This window comes from Mustela lutreola, chromosome 12, assembly GCF_030435805.1.
Source record: "Mustela lutreola isolate mMusLut2 chromosome 12, mMusLut2.pri, whole genome shotgun sequence".
In the NCBI taxonomy this organism is placed as follows: Eukaryota; Metazoa; Chordata; class Mammalia; order Carnivora; family Mustelidae; genus Mustela; species Mustela lutreola.
Genome location: NC_081301.1, coordinates 85,242,312 through 85,260,861, shown reverse-complemented (window position 1 = coordinate 85,260,861; position 18,550 = coordinate 85,242,312). Strand labels below are relative to the sequence as shown.

The 18,550-nt window shown below is 37.1% G+C and overlaps 1 non-coding gene across 1 annotated transcript; it reads right to left on the bottom strand.

Annotated features, from left to right (window-relative positions):
* Positions 1-5,858: 5,858 nt before the first annotated feature.
* Positions 5,859-5,992, bottom strand: LOC131813424 (U4 spliceosomal RNA). Its single transcript, XR_009346815.1, has one exon. It is a non-coding gene; the product is annotated as a U4 spliceosomal RNA (small nuclear RNA).
* Between the last annotated feature and the right edge of the window lie 12,558 nt (positions 5,993-18,550).

Below are 18,550 nucleotides of genomic sequence, written 5' to 3'. Positions count from 1 at the left end.
AAATCCATGTGGGGCAGTCAATGTCCAAATCTTCATCAGTTTCACTCAAGTTTTGCCCTCACCCAGTTTCTCACTCTAACTGTGACCTAGCATCCATTCATTTCCTATGGAAACTACTTAAAAGATTAGATATACTTAAGATATATTTATATATTTATAAATATTACAGTCAGTGTATATTTATCTTATAATTTGCTTTTCTACCCTTTATTTGCTCCTTATACAAGCTAGCATCGATAAGCTCTCCCCTTCCCATCCCTCCCCCAAAAGCAACTATTACGGCAAAATTATATTTTAAAATATCCCTTATGTTACTTGTTCTTCTAGTTTCTCCTTCCTGTTGGCCATTCCACCTTTTGGTTAGGAAAGAATTCTCCATTCACTGCCTCAACAAGGGGTGACAAAGCAGAATAAAAGAAAAGGGTGGTTGAGGTGGAATACAACAACACTTTTTTTTAGTTTCAAATATTTAGGTGTCTGGGGAAAAGCGAAGAGGATAGATTTTGGAGAAGATGATGACGATGATGATGGAGATGGACAGAGAGATCTAGATCTAAAAATCTGTAAGCTTCCCAAATTCGAGGGTGTAAAGTTGAGAGAGGGAAGACTGCAGGAACTGAGGAGGGGGAGAGAGAAGTGGATGGAGTGACCTGAATAGACTACAGTGATAAAGGCAGTGTTACATTTGGACCCTTCCCAGCCTCCATCAATGGCACCACTCTTTCAGAGCATGACTAGCACCACCACCTACCTTTATTCTACCCAGAAATCTGGGAGAAATCCTTGGCTACTCTCCCCTTCTTCACGTCTTAGTTCTGTTGATTCTATTTTCTAAATATCTCCTGAATCACCTCCTCACCTTGCCCACGGCCACTACCCTCATCCATTCGGTACATGCCAGCCTGGGTGTTGCCCATATTAGAGCAACTTCCTAACTGGCTTTTCTGAATCTCATTAGTCTCCAAATCAATGCATTAGTTTTTTCCAATAGGCTTTACTGTTGATTGGCATATCAACCTTTTTTACTTCATGTTTCAATTTAGTTTACTCATCTATAAGTTGGGTTTAATAATAATATCTGACATCAGATTCTTTGGAAGATTCAGTGAGTTAATACTTGTTAAGTATGCTCACATGTACCTTGTTACCAGTAACACATAGTGACTGTGACATATCATCGTTGTTGTTATTGTATAATTAATACAATTATAACATCTAAATATATTCCTAATACTCACCCGCAAAGGCCAAAGTTTGGAATCAGCTTAGGAAGAGAGTTTGGCTGAATATAATTAAAAGTAAGCAACTTAAACCAAAGAGGACTCTCCAAGAGTTCAAGGCCAAGAGTACCATTAGCCTCACAGGCTTCCAGAATGAGGACCTGGAAAGCTTTATGATACAAAGGAGCTGCATGCTTTTCTCTTCTTTTCTTCCCTTTTATCCAGAGCCCACATCAGCTCTTGTCCATGCTTCTCACTCTATCATTCTTTCTCTTAAGATTTTCTCTGCTGGGGTGCCTGGGTCGCTCAGTGGGTTAAGCCACTGCCATCCCCTCAGGTCATGATCTCGGAGTCCTGGGATCGAGTCCCGCATCGGGCTCTCTGCTCAGCAGGGAGCCTGCTTCCCTCTCTCTCTCTCTGCCTGCCTCTCTGTCTACTTGTGATCTCTCTCTGTCAAATAAATAAATAAAATCTTTTAAAAAAAAAATTTCTCTGCTGATTTTCCATGCTTATGAAAGTACATTACTGTCCCAAGATTCTTTGTGTTCATGTGTTCTCAATTCAAGCCCCAACAGAAACAGTTTTCAAAAATTCTGTGAGCCTAGAAATGATTGGTTATCTTGAGGCAGCTAAGAGTGTTAGGTCTGTAAGAAGAGCAGACAACCTGACTAATTTGTCTGTTAATTTTGACTCCATACTATGTTTCCAACCATGTCTTCTACCACTTCCCTACGAAAGGAATACCACAGCCACATCAGATGACTCATTTCCAACAACTGCTATCATCTGTCATGTTTTCTCTCTTTTTTTATTTTTCTTTTCTTTTTCTCAAGAGTGAGGGGGGGTGGGGGGAGAGGCAGAGCAGAAGGAGAGAGAGAGAGAGAATCTCAAGCAGGCTCCACACTCAGTGCAGAGCCCAACACAGGACTTCATCTCAGGACCCTGAGATCATAACCTGAGCCAAAATCAAGAGCCAGACACTTAACTGACTGAGCTACCCAGGCGCTCCTCATCTGTCATATTTCTATACCCTGCCACATTCCTTGTTCCTTCTGACTGAATGCCGCTTATCAAACCTCACCTAACCAACTTCTGCTTATCCTTCCAAGTCAACCCAAACACCACCACAGAGATGATTATTTACTTCCCAGGTACTACAAATGATTTTGCATATTCTGTATATTTTCCAGTTACAGCTCCTAACAGATTATATAAAATTATATATTATATGTTTTCTCTGAACTTCTTCAGGGCAGGGATTCTTATTTTTAACTCATCTTTATATCTCCAGCATCTAGACAATTTGTTGATTGAACACATAAATGAAAATTAATTGTAAGCTTTTATTATAAAACTATATTCATCGAATCTATTCAGGAGAATCAATCAGAGCTCATGAAAAGTCTAAGTAAACATTTTTAAAGTAATGTTTTTAAAAATATATTCTCCAGCATACACAGTAATGAAACTAAAGCTAATAATTTATTAAAGAATAAGTATTTTGATAGATCTGTTTTAATTGATAGAGTCATTAAATGTAAACATATTTTTTCATATAAATAGACATTGCCAAATGGTTTTAGCATTATGTGGAAACAGTTTATTTCATGTAAAATAATCATTTTCCTGACTTAAATTCACCATATGTTTTATTGCATGAATAATATATTTTTTTCAGAGTTGATGTAAGAGTAACTAGCTTGTGCCTGAATAAGTCTGAATTTGGAATACACATAAGTCCATGTTAATAATTATACTCTGCCTATCTCAATCTGTGTTGAAGTTAAATACACAGGCTTTTTTTTTTTTAATTAACTGATGCTTTTAAAATTATTTCTATTGAAAATAAGTCTCTTCTTAATATTATTGCATTTCAGTCTTCAGAACTGCCTGCCCATTTTTCTTTCTTATTTTCCTTTTCTTCCTCATCTTATTCCATGTCTTTTGAATAATAACTAAAGTCTAGCAACACCCTGTGTTTGATTCTTCTGTTCTAAAGACCTAAATCATTTTTTATTCTTTCCTTTGCACCTTATACTCTGAAATATGGTGATACTTTGCATGTTCCAAAAATAATCTGTTTGCCTTCCGACCTATGGTGACTGTACTTTCCCACTTTACTAGTTGAGACTTAACCTTGTCACTTGCTTTATAATGAATATTAGCAGATGACCCTGAATGGTTTGTCTGGCTTCTTGTGCCTGGTGATACAACACAAGAAGAGCTCACCCCAGGTAGATGCTACTCCTTCTAATTGGACCCTAGATGAAAGACACATTGAGCCAACTTGGATTTAATGCACAGCCTGGAGCTGAACTCAACTGACCTTGCCACCTAAATCCGATCTACACAGATGAACCTATCCTAAATCAGATCTCCCAGTTGACCTGCAGACCTTAGAGCATGACAATAAATTCCCATTGTCAGTCACTGCATTTTGAGGTGATTTGTTACATAGCATTATTGTGGCAAGAGCTGGCTGATATAAAATTATCCCTAACATTAGCACAATATCTGATTCTAAAACATGAGGAAAAAATATCTAATTTACGGAAATCAAGCATGTCTCACATGATAAGACTTACATATGTAATTCAGAGCTAAAAAAGCTAATTGCAGTCATCATTGAGCACCTAATATGTGGTAGACACTATTTATATGCATCATTTCTAATCCATCATTTTATAGGTCAGAAAATTGAATCAGAAAATTTAGCTAAAGTTCTCAAGATCGTGACATTATTTAGTGGCAGAACCAAAATTCAAACCTAGGTCTGTACCTTCTCCTGCCTCATTGCACATTATCATTTATGATGTCAGTTAGTGATAGTTACCATACCATCACTCCCAGAATTAACGTTATATTTTAGTTGTAGTTTCTGTTTATGATCAATATTTGGTGGGTACCAAATTGTTTAGACTTCCCTCATAAGAAAATGAAAATATTTAAACATTCCAATTCCATACATAGCATAATTTGATATTTTTAATTTAGAATTTCCATTTATCTTGGAAGTTATCAGAGCAGATTTGGAAGATGGTTTTTGATTTGCAGTTTTACAAAGGTACCGATGTTTGAAATAAAGTAAACATCATTCTGGGCCTTTCTCATAACATGTCCACTGATGGACAATTGTGTTGGTGCACAAAACGACTCAGATTTGAAAAAGACCAAATAACCGTTATTTTACCATTATAAAGAAAAAAATATGTTTGAAAATATGACATAAAATGCTCCGAACAACAACTTAGTGAAATTATAGTTGAAAGATACCAATTTGAAGTAATTTACTCTTTGATTTTTAGTCCTTTTCACTATCCAAACAAAAACTTCTGTTTTGGATGTTTTGTTTTGTTTTGATTTGTTTTGTTTTGTTCTGTTTTCATTCAGGGATGTTTTATAAATATCCTGGCTTTCCTAATACAGAGACTATCTGGAAAACAAAAAATGGTAACTTTCCTAACTCAGACAACAGGCTGCTAACTGTCCTGATAGGCCACAGAGTACTTATGTACCAAAATATCAAATATATAATCAGTCCAAGCAACAGTATGAAGGAAGACGTCACAAGAATAGCATACACCGTGTGGTCTTGCTTCATCCTTGATGTTCCAAAAGGTAGAACATCCTAAAAATGCCAATAAAACTATATTCTGCTATGGGGCGTCTGGGTGGCTCAGTGGGTTAAAGCCTCTGCCTTCAGCTCAGGTCATGATCCTGGGTCCTGGGATGGAGCCCTGCATTGGGCTCTCTGCTCAGCGGGGAGACTGCTTCCTCCTCTTTCTCTGCCTGCCTTTCTGCCTACTTGTGATCTCTGTCTGTCAAATAAATAAATAAAATCTTAAAAAAATATATTCTGCTAGATTTGTTGACACACGGCATGTCCAAACCTTTGATACTTAAGGTGTCAAAGTTTAGATATTTAAGATGTCAAAAGTTGAAATTTAAAAGAAGGATAAGAATCAAAGTTAGCAATGGAGTCATGAAGTGTGCTTGATGTTGAAAGTTATGCAAATTTGCCAAGGCCTAGCCGGATCCCAGGGTATCTGAATGAAAAATGAGTGTTGTAATTCATCAGGTAATTATTAGCCACTGTAAACAAACTGTAATAACACTGTAATAAACCCCAAATGTTCAATATCTTAACTCTGTAAGAGTTTATTTCTTCATGACAGTTCCATGAGTGATCCTGGGGGTGTCTGAGGCTCTAGCAACTTTTGTCTTGTCTCCACATACCTCCAAACCTCAGAGTCTGAATCCACAGTCCTCAGAAAGAGAGAGAACATGGAGTAAACACATGCCTTTCTTACCACTTGGACCTAAAGTGACATAATCATTTCCACTCACCTTCTATTGTGGGAAATAGATTGCAAAGGAGGATGGGAAATGCAGTCCACAGCTAAGGAGCCATACCCAGGGACAGATGTACAAAAATCAACAAAAATTTGGTGGGCTATTTGCTGTATTTCTTCAGTAAATACTTACTGAATTTCACTGTGTGTGTTTTTTGCTCTAAAAACCACAATGGAGTTATGAATATGATTTTCTTCCTTCAGACAGCTTCCTTCATACCTACAGACTAAGTAGGAAAATAAAACAGGTTAATGGTATATGCTTATGAGTTTTTATAGAACCACTTTCCATTTACTCAGAGGACTGTTTTGGTTTAGGAATGCTCAAAACTTTGTTTTTCTTTTAACCATATTTTACATTAGCAATAATCGCGCCTCGGATAAACCTCATTGGCTACGATACTGCCACTGCACAAAGCTTAACCATATTTTTAAAAGCATTTTTTCTGATTGAAAAGCACTTTTACATGCATGCACACAAACACACACACACACACACAAAGTAGTGCAGTCAAAAAAACCATGTGAAATTCAAACCAATCATTTTTGCTACTTGTCCTCAGTCCTTATAAAACACTTGGTTGGAAAAAACAAAGTGGGGATTTGTTGAAGAATTTCAAAGTCATGTTCATTCTCCCCTTACTGCTACAAATATTTAGTTTAATATAGTAGTAAGTGACATTTTCACTGGCACAGTAGTGAAGGGAAAACATGTTTGAGATACAGGCTAGAGTTAACACTGATAATACCTATCATCTGTTGGGTATCCATTACAGTGTCCTTGTGCTAACCTGTGTATATCTCTGTATCCTCCTAATACAATTATGAAGTAGATTTTATTATTTGAATTTTGGACAAGCATTAGATTACAAAAATAATACAACCGTCTTCATATTTTGACTAAGGATGTAGGTGTAATTAGTCTGCAGACAGAATAGCATTTTTTAAATTGCCATTAGGCATGGCATTTATATCAAGATTTTTGTTGTTTTCTTGATGTTCTTGATGTGTTTTTTTGCTGTTTTATAAATGCTTTCTTAGGTCCTGTTTGGATAGTATAAATATTATAATAATCATGAAAGATTATATAGTGTAAGATGGAAAATTGTAAAGGATATATATGAAGGAGGAGTGAACACAAGCTTCTGGAAAGAAATGTCAAATGCTCAAAAATTATTTTACTACTTGATCAGCATGGCTTGAAATGGAAGATAAGACTTTTGCTCTAGGATTAGAAAAGGCATTTTTAAATGCTCCTATAAAGGTTAATATGCTATCTTAAACGTATTTTATTGTATAATAGCAGACCCTTTCCCGAAAGCAGATCTTGATAATATAGGAAGGGCCTTGCAGTAGAGAATAGATCTTAGAGTTAAGCTTTGAACACCAGGGAGCATGCTTAGCCTACTTCATCATTCTTGCCCATGATCAATCATAGCCATAAACGTGACAAAATTAAAGTGGCTAGATCATAGATATCACTACCCCAGATAGATAGGGATATACAAACAATGTTTAAAGACAAATACATATTTAAAGACAAATACATAATTTAACTTCAGAACTTCAGAAGTTCAATTTGGGTGACGTCAAAAAAACGCATTGATGTTAACGGGCCAATCCAAGGAAGAGTTTCTGGACTGATTGGGTTTAATGTGTATGAAAGGAAATTCTGAAGGTTAGGATGAAAAGAACTTTCTTTCTACATAGGATTGTTCAAATAAAACTAAAGTTTATTCATCTAACTAGCAAACATTTATCATATGCCTATCATAGGTACCTACTTAACTACAAAGACAGAGGTAGCAAATGCATAGCCTCAAAGCTATCTTTTCCATGCATGACCATGGTAGGCATTGCTAGTCTGACATAAAAATCTTTCCCAGTGATGTCAAACATAGCCTCAGATTGCCTCTCTAGGCAATCTATTTGTAGTTGACACAAAAGATGGAATTTATTTGCTACCTCAGCACCAAGAAGACGTAATGATGTAGACATGGCATTATCCTTCAAGGAACACCCATTTTAGTATTAACAGAGAAAAGATGAGAATCTTGGATAGTTGACACAATGGCTATAACTCAAACATGTACAATCAAGTGTACCTAAAGAACAATGAAAATGGAAACTAATCTATAGGAAGGTTACGTTTCATAGGAATATTTCCAGCTGTGCACCCATCATTGGATTATCATCTGCAAGCTTGAGAACCAGATAAACCAGTAGTAGAAATCAGTCCAACGCCAATGGTCTGAGAGTCAGGGTGCTGATGGTGTAAATCCTGATCTGAGGCAAAAAGCCCAGGAACCAGGAGCACCAATATCTGAAGATGGAGAAGATGAACGTCTTCGCTCAAGCAGAGGGACTATTCACCTGCCTCGCCCTTTTTGTTCTGTTCAGAGTGTCAAGAGATTGGATATTGTCCACCAGCCTTGGTGAGGTTGATATTTACTCAGTCTGCTAATTCAAATGCTGATCTCTTCTGGAGATACCCTCACAGATATACCCAAAATAATATTTTACCAGCTATCTGGGCATTTTTCAGCCCAGTAAAGTTGACACTAAAAAATAACCATCACAGCCGATAACTGAAAGACATTTGTTATTGGCACAAATGATAAACATCAGAGCACCATAACTTGCTTCTTGAGAGATTAATCTTGTCAGTGGAAAAATTGTACAATTTGATTGCAGCCCGAAGAGGACTGCATAAGCAAACCTAGCCCAGAGCTAAAATCCCAAACTTTAGTATATGTAATTCTAAGTAAGCATAGACAGGGAAGGAGATGATTCTTCTTGTCTACTTCCAGTCTGCCCTTCCCCAGTGGAAATTTCAGGACAATGAGGGAGGGACGTAATGCAAACATGATGTTATGAAAAAAAGAGAAAAAAAGTAACTAGATTTACTAGGACTGGTGGGTCCAGATATAAAGAATGAAAATCCAGACCATAAAAGTCATGATATTTTGCAATTCACCTTCTCATTCTAATATCAAAAATATAAGTTAACTTGGAGATTTCAGCTTTTTACCATCAGCTAATAGCCAGCTGATATTTTCTCTGGTGGCAGACCAATGAGCCAAATATTTCATTCAAGTCAGTTTCACTGTGTGCCTGGCAATCAATTTTTTTTTAAAGAATTTAAGACAAACTGCACAGTGCAAAGAAAAAAAATGTCCTTGGGTGAATTTGGCAGGACATCACCTATTGAAAAGTAAAGCAGATGATTTATTTAGTCAGTTATCAACTAACGTATATTATTCATTTATACCATTCTAGATGATAAGAATTCTATAGCAAAGAAGACTGGTTTCCTTTGATGAAGTTACAATATAGGGGAAGGAAAGAAATAATAAATAAGCTAATAATTAAGCAAGAAAACTAATAATGAGTGTTATGAAGACCATTTCTTTCTAATGTACGATAGAGAGTAGTGAGGGAAAAGGAAAACAGTTTGGGAAATGACTCTGAGAGGCTACCTTTGAACTGAGACCTGAAGGATGAAAAGCCACTAGCCAGGCAAAAATCTGGAGAAAGAACATTCCAGGGAGAAAGAACACATGTACTCTAACTGGAGATAAACTCAGCATGTTTAGAGAACACACGCAGAAATAACAGCAGCTGGAGTACAAAGGTCAAGGTGGAGAGCTCTGGGACAAGGGCAGTGTGATAGGCAGGAGATTTCAGGGTCTTTGTGAGATGTTTATAATCTATTCTAGTACAAAGAGAAGCCATTAGATGATTTCTCAAAATAAGATAAATCAAAGGGCCTAATCTATATGTTTCCAAGATCTCTCCGCCATGGAGCTGAACTATAAAGGACTCAGGTGGAAACCAAGAAACTCTAAGCATGAGTCTGGTCCCCTGCTAACACCTGGTCCAAGCTACCACCCTCTTTCATCAGAATTTCTGGTACAGCCTCCTCAACAGTCTTTCTGGTTCATCCTATCATATATCTTCCACATTTCAGTCAGACTGATTTTATAAAACAAAAGTTAGATCATATCGCCTCTCTCTGCTAAACATTTTCTAAAACCTTGCATAAAATTCTAGCCTTCTTACCCATAACTTACAAGACTCTACATCCGAGAGTCTCTACCTAGGTCACATTAGAATCAGCTAGGGAATTTTGTTTGTTTGTTTGTTTTCTTTTAATTTAAATACTTATGCCTGTTACCACTCCAGAATCTCTGGAGCTACGGCCTGGTATTGGTATTTTGTTGAAGTATTCCAAGTGAATCTAATGTGCCACCAGGGTTGAGAGTCCATTGTCCATCTTTGTAACCTTATCTGCTATAATTCACAAAGAATCTCTGGGCTTCAGTCAGATTGATCTTTTCCTATTTCTCGAACATACTAACTTTGTTCCATCTGAGGACCTTCATACTTGCTGTTTGTAGTTCTGGAATGTTCTTTCCAAAGACCTTCAAATGGCTGTTCCTTGTTGTCAATTTGCTTCATTTCAAATAGCTCATGAGGCCTTCAGTAATCACCCATCCTAAATCAGATTCTCCTTCCCATCAACCTAGCTGTTCTCTATCTGAAATCACTTTGTTTATTTGTTTCAAATTATTTATCTATCACTGCGCAGTAGATTGTAAGTACCATGAGAACAGGGGCCTTGTCAGTCTTGTTCCCCATTCTGTCAGTCAGGATAGGCTAGGTTTGCCTTCAATAATACACAAGCCCAAAATCTCGCTGGCTTAAAACAAAGTTTACTTCTCACTCATTCTGTATGCCCATAGTAACTCAACTGAGGGTTCACTCTAGAACTCAGACTGGTAGAACAGTTGATTTCTGGACCATTGGCAATCTTCATGTAGAGGAAAAAGAGCATTTGAGGATCTCTAACCGTCAGTTGCTAGGGTTCAGAAGTGACATAAGTCAGTTTCACTGATACCTCTTTAGCTAGAAGTACTCATGTGGCCCTACCCAACTACAAATGGACCAAAAAGCACAGTGCATCTCAGCACGCATGAGGTCAGAAAGGCAGAAAGATTTGTTTTCTAGCACACATGACCACAGCCACCATCTTCTCATTAACTATAATAGCACTTCAATATTGTAGGTACTTAGTAAATACCAAACTAATAAACTAATATAATCTGATAATGGACAACTCTGCCAGTAAATTCAGCTACTACATATTTCTGCCATTCAGAAGTGGATCAAGTTTGCCACAAAGTAGGTGACTTTGACTTGCACAATTTTATAACTGGAACAGACTAAAAGATTTTTATCTAATCCCCTCAGTTTTAGAGAAACTAAGACCCAGGAGGCTTACATGATTTTCCCAAATTTTTTAACAGTGAAAATCTGACTAAAATATGGTGTGTTCCTATCACATTGATAACACCAAAACTCACCTTATAATGTTTTTAAATTTTGATAGCTCTGTAGAAATTTTTGAAAGTATCACTTTAACCATTTTAGAATCATAAACTTATCAAACATACCACTCACTGTTAGACAAATTCCTTGCCTGTCAAACTAAACCAAACGCATCTGGAAAACTCTCACATTATTAAAATGGAATGTAAGGTCCTGCCACAATATCATGTTATAAGGGAAACCAGGCTGTTGAGTGTGATCTTAATACACTTCAGTCTGAACTTTTTGTCACAGCGAGTCATATTATACCTAAACACCAATATATTACTAGGTACAATTTGCTAAACATCCTTTTTCCAGTCCATTGAAAATTTATCGGATTTTCTTTAGTAAGAGTTAATACCACAGGAAAAAGCCTAAATTTATTATTAGTGAGTTTGTATGATGCTGAGCTTCAGCAGAAATATTGGTGTATATATACGATAAGATGTAATGTGAGCTCTTGACTTTTTAGTGTCCTAGAATAAGCTGCAGGTTCCTTCATGACCTGGTCTCTGCTGCTTCTCCCAGCTGACCTTCCAGCTCTGCCATGCCCACTGCTAAAATGTGTTGCAGTATATCTGCAACACACTTCTTTTCTTGACATCACACGTTTGCTGATAATGGTTTTCTTTGCATGTACAATGTTTGTTTTGTTTTCTTCAAGTCCTGGTTCACGTGTCGTCTTTCGGAAAGTTTCATCTCCTCTGTCTACAGAGATCATGCACCTTCTTTTTGAGCCCTTTTGCATGTCCCTTCAGAATTGTGATAGGCCAGACATATAGTATATTTAGGATAATTCCTGATCCATTAAAGGCTTTCTAGAAATAAGAATTCATCAATTGATTTATTAACTAGTTCATGAGTCTCACTTGTCATGTTATACTGAATTAATTGCATGATTTTGTTTTCCTCTCCCATTAGAGAACATGTTCCTTACAGGCAAGGATCATGTAGTGTACTTATCAGTGAATTAGCACCTGTCATGGTAGTCAGCAAGAAGGTGTTCTGTAAATATCTTCCCAACTGAATCTAAATTGTGCAGATATTCTAAGAAAGAAGGGCTTTTAATTCATGAAATCCTCACAGTAATGTTTAAGAAGGAATAGAGTTGAATCAAGACAAACCTAAAAACCATTTGTGAAGCAAAACAGTTGGTTCACCAAGGGAATTTAGCAGCCCAAATGTGTATTTTGGCTGAAATGTTTACTAACAGGCATTTTTAAAATGTGCTTCTGCTTTTGAGCCTGAAAAATTTTGTTTTAAAGGCATTAGGACATTGAGTGTTAAAAACATATCTAGCCCTTAAACTAGAAAAGTGATTGTCAGAATTGTTTGCAGGCAAGATTTCAGCTTCACATGGTTTCAAAATGTTTTCTTGGGTGAAATGTACTTAGAGATATTTTAAATGGAAAGAATTTTGTTTGCCAGCTTAGCTACTAACATCATTTTGTTCAAATGAAAGCCAGTGCATTGTTGGAAAGTAAAAACAATATTGATTCCATATAATAAAGGAACAAAAATAAATAACTTAGTATAAATATGAAAATAACAAAGAAGGAAAGAAACACCTTTCTTCATTATTTAAGTTTAATTATCAGTCATAAAGCACTGGAAAAGGCAATATTAAAATTGCATTTTCAAATGCCACTTAATAAAAGGTTTTGCAGGGTGCCTGGGTGGCTCAGTGGGTCAAGCCTCTGCCTTCGGCTCAGGTCATGATCCCGGGGTCCTAGGATGGAGTTCCACATAGGGTTCTCTGCTTAGCGAGGAGCCTGCTTCCTCCTCTCTCTCTGCCTTCCTCTCTGCCTGCCTCTCTGCCCACCTGTGATCTCTTTCTTTCTCTGTCAAATAAATAAATAAAATCTTAAAAAAAATAAAGCATTTTGCAGAAAGATATACAATATGATATAATTTATAGTTTCAGCAAATAACAATACACATTATCTATATGAATTAAAGGTCTTCAAAAGTATACAAAAGAATACACAATACCACATATCAATATACAAATCTCTGGATCCTTCAGGGTGGCAGGAGAGAAACTTCAGTATTATTCATAACATATTTTTTTACACAAAAATACATATATTATTTATACAATTAGAAATTACTCTTTAAAATGTCTTTCAATGGCAAGGATTTAATGGGAGTTAAGATATAAAATGTGATTACACTAGGTAATTTTTAACATTCATTCCATCCTAAGATTAAATAATTTTATTAAAGTTATATGTAAGTGATGAATCACTAAATTTTACTCCTGAAACCAATACTACGCTATATGTTAACTAACTCAAATTTAAATTTAAAATAATAATAATAATTTTATTAAGTTTATACTCCTGAAGGGAATTTGAAGAGAATCCATATAGATAATAGACTTAAAAGTGTTCCTTTCTGTGTCAAATGCTTTCTCCAAACAAACAAAAAACAAAGTATAATTCTGACAGTGGCATTTTATTGCAAAATTATTTTATCAAAGTCTGATTTAGATTTCCTTATGCAGTATAAAAAAGTGACTCCCTTAGTATTTTTTCTTGCTGTGTGTTTCCCAATTTCTAAATGAATATCTGAAATATCAAAAATAAGATAATAAACCTATAATAAGATTTTCAAAACATTCATCAAGTTTAAAACTTTTATACTGTCAGAAATATAGTGGCAAATTAATGGCTATTCATAAAGAAATATTTGAATAAACTTGACAGATCCCCACCAGGTAATACTTTGCTGCCATTACAAAGAATCAAACTTACATCAATTAATCTGAACAGATTTCATAGCGTTTGGTTAAATGAGAAAAGTAATGTTTAAAGAAATATGTTAAATAATCTATTGTGGGGCACCTGGCTGGCTCAGTCAGTTAAGCATTTGCCTTTAGATGAATCATGAGCTGAGAGTCCTAGGATTGAGCCCTGGGTTGGGCTCTCTGCTCAGCAGGGAGTTTGCTTTTCTCTCTCCCTCTGCCCCCCACCTTGTGTGTGCACTCTCTCTCTCTGAAATAAATAAATAAAATCTTTAAAAATAGGGGCGCCTGGGTGGCTCATTGGTTAAGCCTCTGCCTTCGGCTCAGGTCATGATCCCAGGGTCCTGGGATCGAGCCCCACATTGGGCTCCCTGCTCAGCAGAGAGCCTACTTCTTCCTCTCTCTCTGCCTACTTGTGATCTCTGTCAAATACATACATAAATACAAATCTTTAAAAAAAAAAAACTCTTTAAAAAAATAAATAATCTATTGCTTCATAGCAAATTATCTCAAAACCTAGTGATTTAAAGCACAGCAAGTATTATCTTAGACTTTTCTCTTCATGCAGAGACCCAGGCATGTCTCTCACCAGGCTGTATCAACGTATAAGTTAGGGTTGCAGTTATCTATAAGTTCAATGGGGGCAGAATCTGCTTCTAAGCCCACTGAGTAGTTATTGCCAAAATTCAATACCTTGCAGGCTATTGGACTGAGAACCTCAATTCCCCCCTGTTACCCAAGGTGACCCTCAATCCCTTGCCACTTGAACCTCTTCAAAAGGCAGCTTAAAACATGGCACATGGCTTCTTCTAAATGAGCAAGCGAAGGGAAGTCCCATTAGAAGTCAGCCTTCGATGACCTGATCTTGGAATTTATCTGCCATCACATTTGCTGTATTCATGAAAAGCAAAGTGTCCGTTGTAGCCCACATTCGAGGGGAAGAGATTAGCCAAGGGTGTGATTACCAGGAAGAGGGTTCATTTTTAGCCATTTGTAGAGGCTTCCTACCCTAAATTTAATGATACCATTTTTTTGTTAAGCAAATGAGACCAAAAGTCACTATTTATCATACACAATTTTATATGTATATTATAAGCATGGTGAAAATCAGAGAAAATTGTGTCACAGGTTAACACAGGAAATTTAGTCACAACCTATTGGGGAGAGGCAAGAGATAAGGAAAAAAGAGACTTCACTTAAACAATAACAAAATTAAGTATGACATCTGTGTATAAAATAATATACATGCTTGTACATGTGTGTATTTATATATAGCCATTATATACTGTTATATTAAGTTTTAAAACAAAGACTACCAAAACTTAAAAAAAAAAAAAAAAAAGAAAGAAAGAAAAAAGGCAAACTCACCTAGTTAGTCAATGGAGCACTCCATAGGGAAGTTTTACTGAGTAAATTTTATTAAAATTTACTGAGTGGTTCTCTGAAAGAGAAAGTCAGACTTTCTAAGTGTTATAAAGGTGGAGTTAATGTGGTTATACCAATTAGGATTGAAAACTAAACTCTAGATAATACTAAGTGAGTCCCTGGAATCATACATATTTGCTTAAACACTTCCCATTGTTCCTTGGTCTGGAAAGAGTGGTTAGGTCCACTAAGATTCTAGTGTTCTGGAATCACTTCAAGTTCATGATTATTCATCAGCTTCAGCTGGTTGGATCCAGTTATGTTGAAATACAACATTCAGTTTTGTTTTTCTCAATACTCTTTAAAGGGAAATTTATTTCCCTTTTTTATAATCAGTAAAAAAGGAGACAGTTACAGAGAAATGTATGCAATTTCAGTAAAAGCAAAAGACAACATACCTGTATTTGTTGCACGTACGCTTACGTATATTGATTGGTATAAGCATAGTGCTATGGAAGAAGGGGAAGGCAGTCAGGTAAAATTACTCATTTTTCATTTTTGCTGTGTCTCCCTATATGGTGTTTTATCCTCTGGTAAGATAGACAAACTATTCCAGGAGGTTTCTGGGGACGTAGAATTTTCAGTGCTAAAGCCAGTAAAGTCTCAGGCATTCAGTTTCTTGGTAATGACAAGTGCGTATTCCTTTTGAACACTGAAAACATCAAACAAAGATGTAAATGCTTTCTTTGACTGGATTTAATGATTTTGGAATGTTCTGAGAATAGAGTTTTAACTCCTTTGAAAGCTGTGAACTGGCAGTGATGTCCTGTGGAAGTTCTTTTTGACTGGAACAGTAGGCAAGGCCATCAGCTGAGTGTGATGAGAGCGGAGACTGGCAGCCAGTTTGAGAAGAGGAAAGAAATGAAGTAGTCATCTAAAAGAGGGGGAAGTGAGTTAGTGAGGGAAGGAGGGTTGGCTTTCTGAGCTATCTAAGGCTCACTTGTGGTTTAAATCATGAATTTATTGTGAAACTAGTATGCATAAGGTGTGGTGTTTTTCCCAGCTGTGCCCAGCTACACAGGCAGAGTATCTGGACAATCGGAGTTGGATTTTTTTTTTTGAAGATTTTATTTATGTATTTATTTAGAAACAAAGAGAGTGAGAGAGAGAGAGAGAGAGCACGCACACATGTGTGTGAGCAGGGGGAGCACAGAGGGAGAGGGAGAATCTCAAGCAGACTCCGCATGCAGCACGCACGGAGCCCAACTCGGGGCTAGATCTCTTGACCCTGAGATCATGATCTGACCTGAAATCAGGAGTCAGAAGCATAACCTATGAGCCACACAGATGCCCCCAGGGTTGGATGAACCTGTGTTGGGTTTTAGCTAGGAAGGTGATGACTGATGAAGAAAGACAGGGGAAATGTGATTGAGAATGAGTATATGCAGGGGAAAGAGCATGATGGTCCACGGCGTATCATCTTATGCACAAGGAAAGGGGGGCGGGCGAGGGGATGAGACGCAGTGAGAAGGTGGTGGAATCAAAGAGGGCAGAGTGGCAGAATTTGGGGTGATGGAAAACTGGAGGAGTGAGCTGGATGGATGAGAGCAGTGATGAGAATGAGAGGCAGAATGATGGCATCTTGAAAGAGAGTACTTGGTTGGGCTTCTCTTCCAAAGAATCCAGTTGGGGCTCAAGTTTGTAGCCATTCTGATGACACGTGCAAATAATAACTGCACACCTGTCAACCCTGCCGTACCCCCAGCGCCAACCAGCTGAGGGTGAGATGATGTAGTGATGCTGTAGAGATGATGTAGTGATATGTTTTTGGAGATGGCAAGGACCCAGAGCATGTGGAAGAGAAGAGGGGCAGATGTTGAGAGGCCCATTCCTCATGTCAGTCGAAAAACTATCAAGAATTATGACAAGCGGCAAGGCAATTGACACAACCAAACAAAAAAATCCCCGACTGAAACTGTTCAAAAGACACACACAGTAACAACCACAAATCACAGAAGTGATGTAAAGTGACTGAGTGATTTAGGAATGATACAAGATGACATTTTAAACTTTTTTTTTTTAAGATTTTATTTATCTGAGAGAGAGAGAGAGAAAGAGAGCAAGCAAGAGTAGAGGGAAAGCAGACTTCCTGCTGAGCAGGGAGCCCGATGTGGGACTCGATCCCAGGATACTGGGACCGTGACCTGAGCCAAAGGCAGATGCTTACCGACTGAGCCACCCAGGCACCCAAGATGACATTTTAAAAGGACAGTTTCAAATAACCAGAAAAATAAAACAAAATTAAGAGCAATTAGTGTTAACCAAGGATAAAGAGATATTTTAAAGTTTATTTGTGCTCTTAAACTGAACAGCTATCAAAACACACACACACACACGCACGCACGCACGCACACACACGGATCAATATGTAGCCAGGACTTAACGAAGAAAACGGACTGCCTACAGACACAGCAGCCAAAAATTGTAGAGAAGTAGCCTGAATACCATTAAGTTCAGCAGGATAAGCAAATGTGTCCTTAGTTGTTACCTTTTTTAACTTTTTAAAATACATGATCTACTAGTCGCAGAGCAATGAGAAATACACCAGATACTTAACAAATGCTGCTCTGATGATTTCTCAGTGAAGTAGAATTTTGTAGGGAAAACACATTTGGGTTCCTCTTGCTTACTGAAAGAACATATTCCTATTAATCCATGTCTAAAGAAAACCTACTTGGTAAGTCAAAAAGGGGAATCTTCTAACTGATACTACCCACCCAAAGTGCTGCTTTAAATTAATTAAGCCTCTGGCAGGCCTGTTGCCTATTTTCACTTTTTGTATGTGTGAGAGGTGGCATAGCACAGAACCAATAACCAAATTCATTAATTTCTTTTTAATTCTAAAAAGGTACGGCGTCTTGAAACAGAACGTCTGGTTGAGCTTCTTTTCCAGAGAATCCAGTCGAGACTCTTAAGTTGTAGCCATTCTGATAACATGTTCAAATGATAACAGAGCAGCTTCTTACCCTGTCCAATTACCAGCACTAATTTTAGAGACCCAGATTTCCTACAGCGAACATTTAAGGACCCCATAACATTTAGAGGCCTTCTGTAACCTCTTATTTTTCTTGAAAGAAAACATACAAAGAGGAAAGATACATTAACCAAAATAATAATAATAATAATAATAATACGCTCTGAAGAATACAAATTGTTATTTAACCAGAGGGTGTACATCTCCAAGGAAGTTCCTCAAAGAAAATGTTTACATTCATTTTATATATAAAAGGCTCATCTAACAATGTGTTACAGACAAAACCACAACACTGTTGATGATCTCAGCTGGAGTGAGAGCATAGAATGCAGCCCAATTTATCGCCAGCCGGCTAAAAGAAGTTATAGGCCCACATCCAGGGAAAAAGAAAGGAAGAGGCTTAAGGCAGAGAAGGGAGGAAACACACTGTCTCATCATCAAATCTGAACAGGCCTTGTGC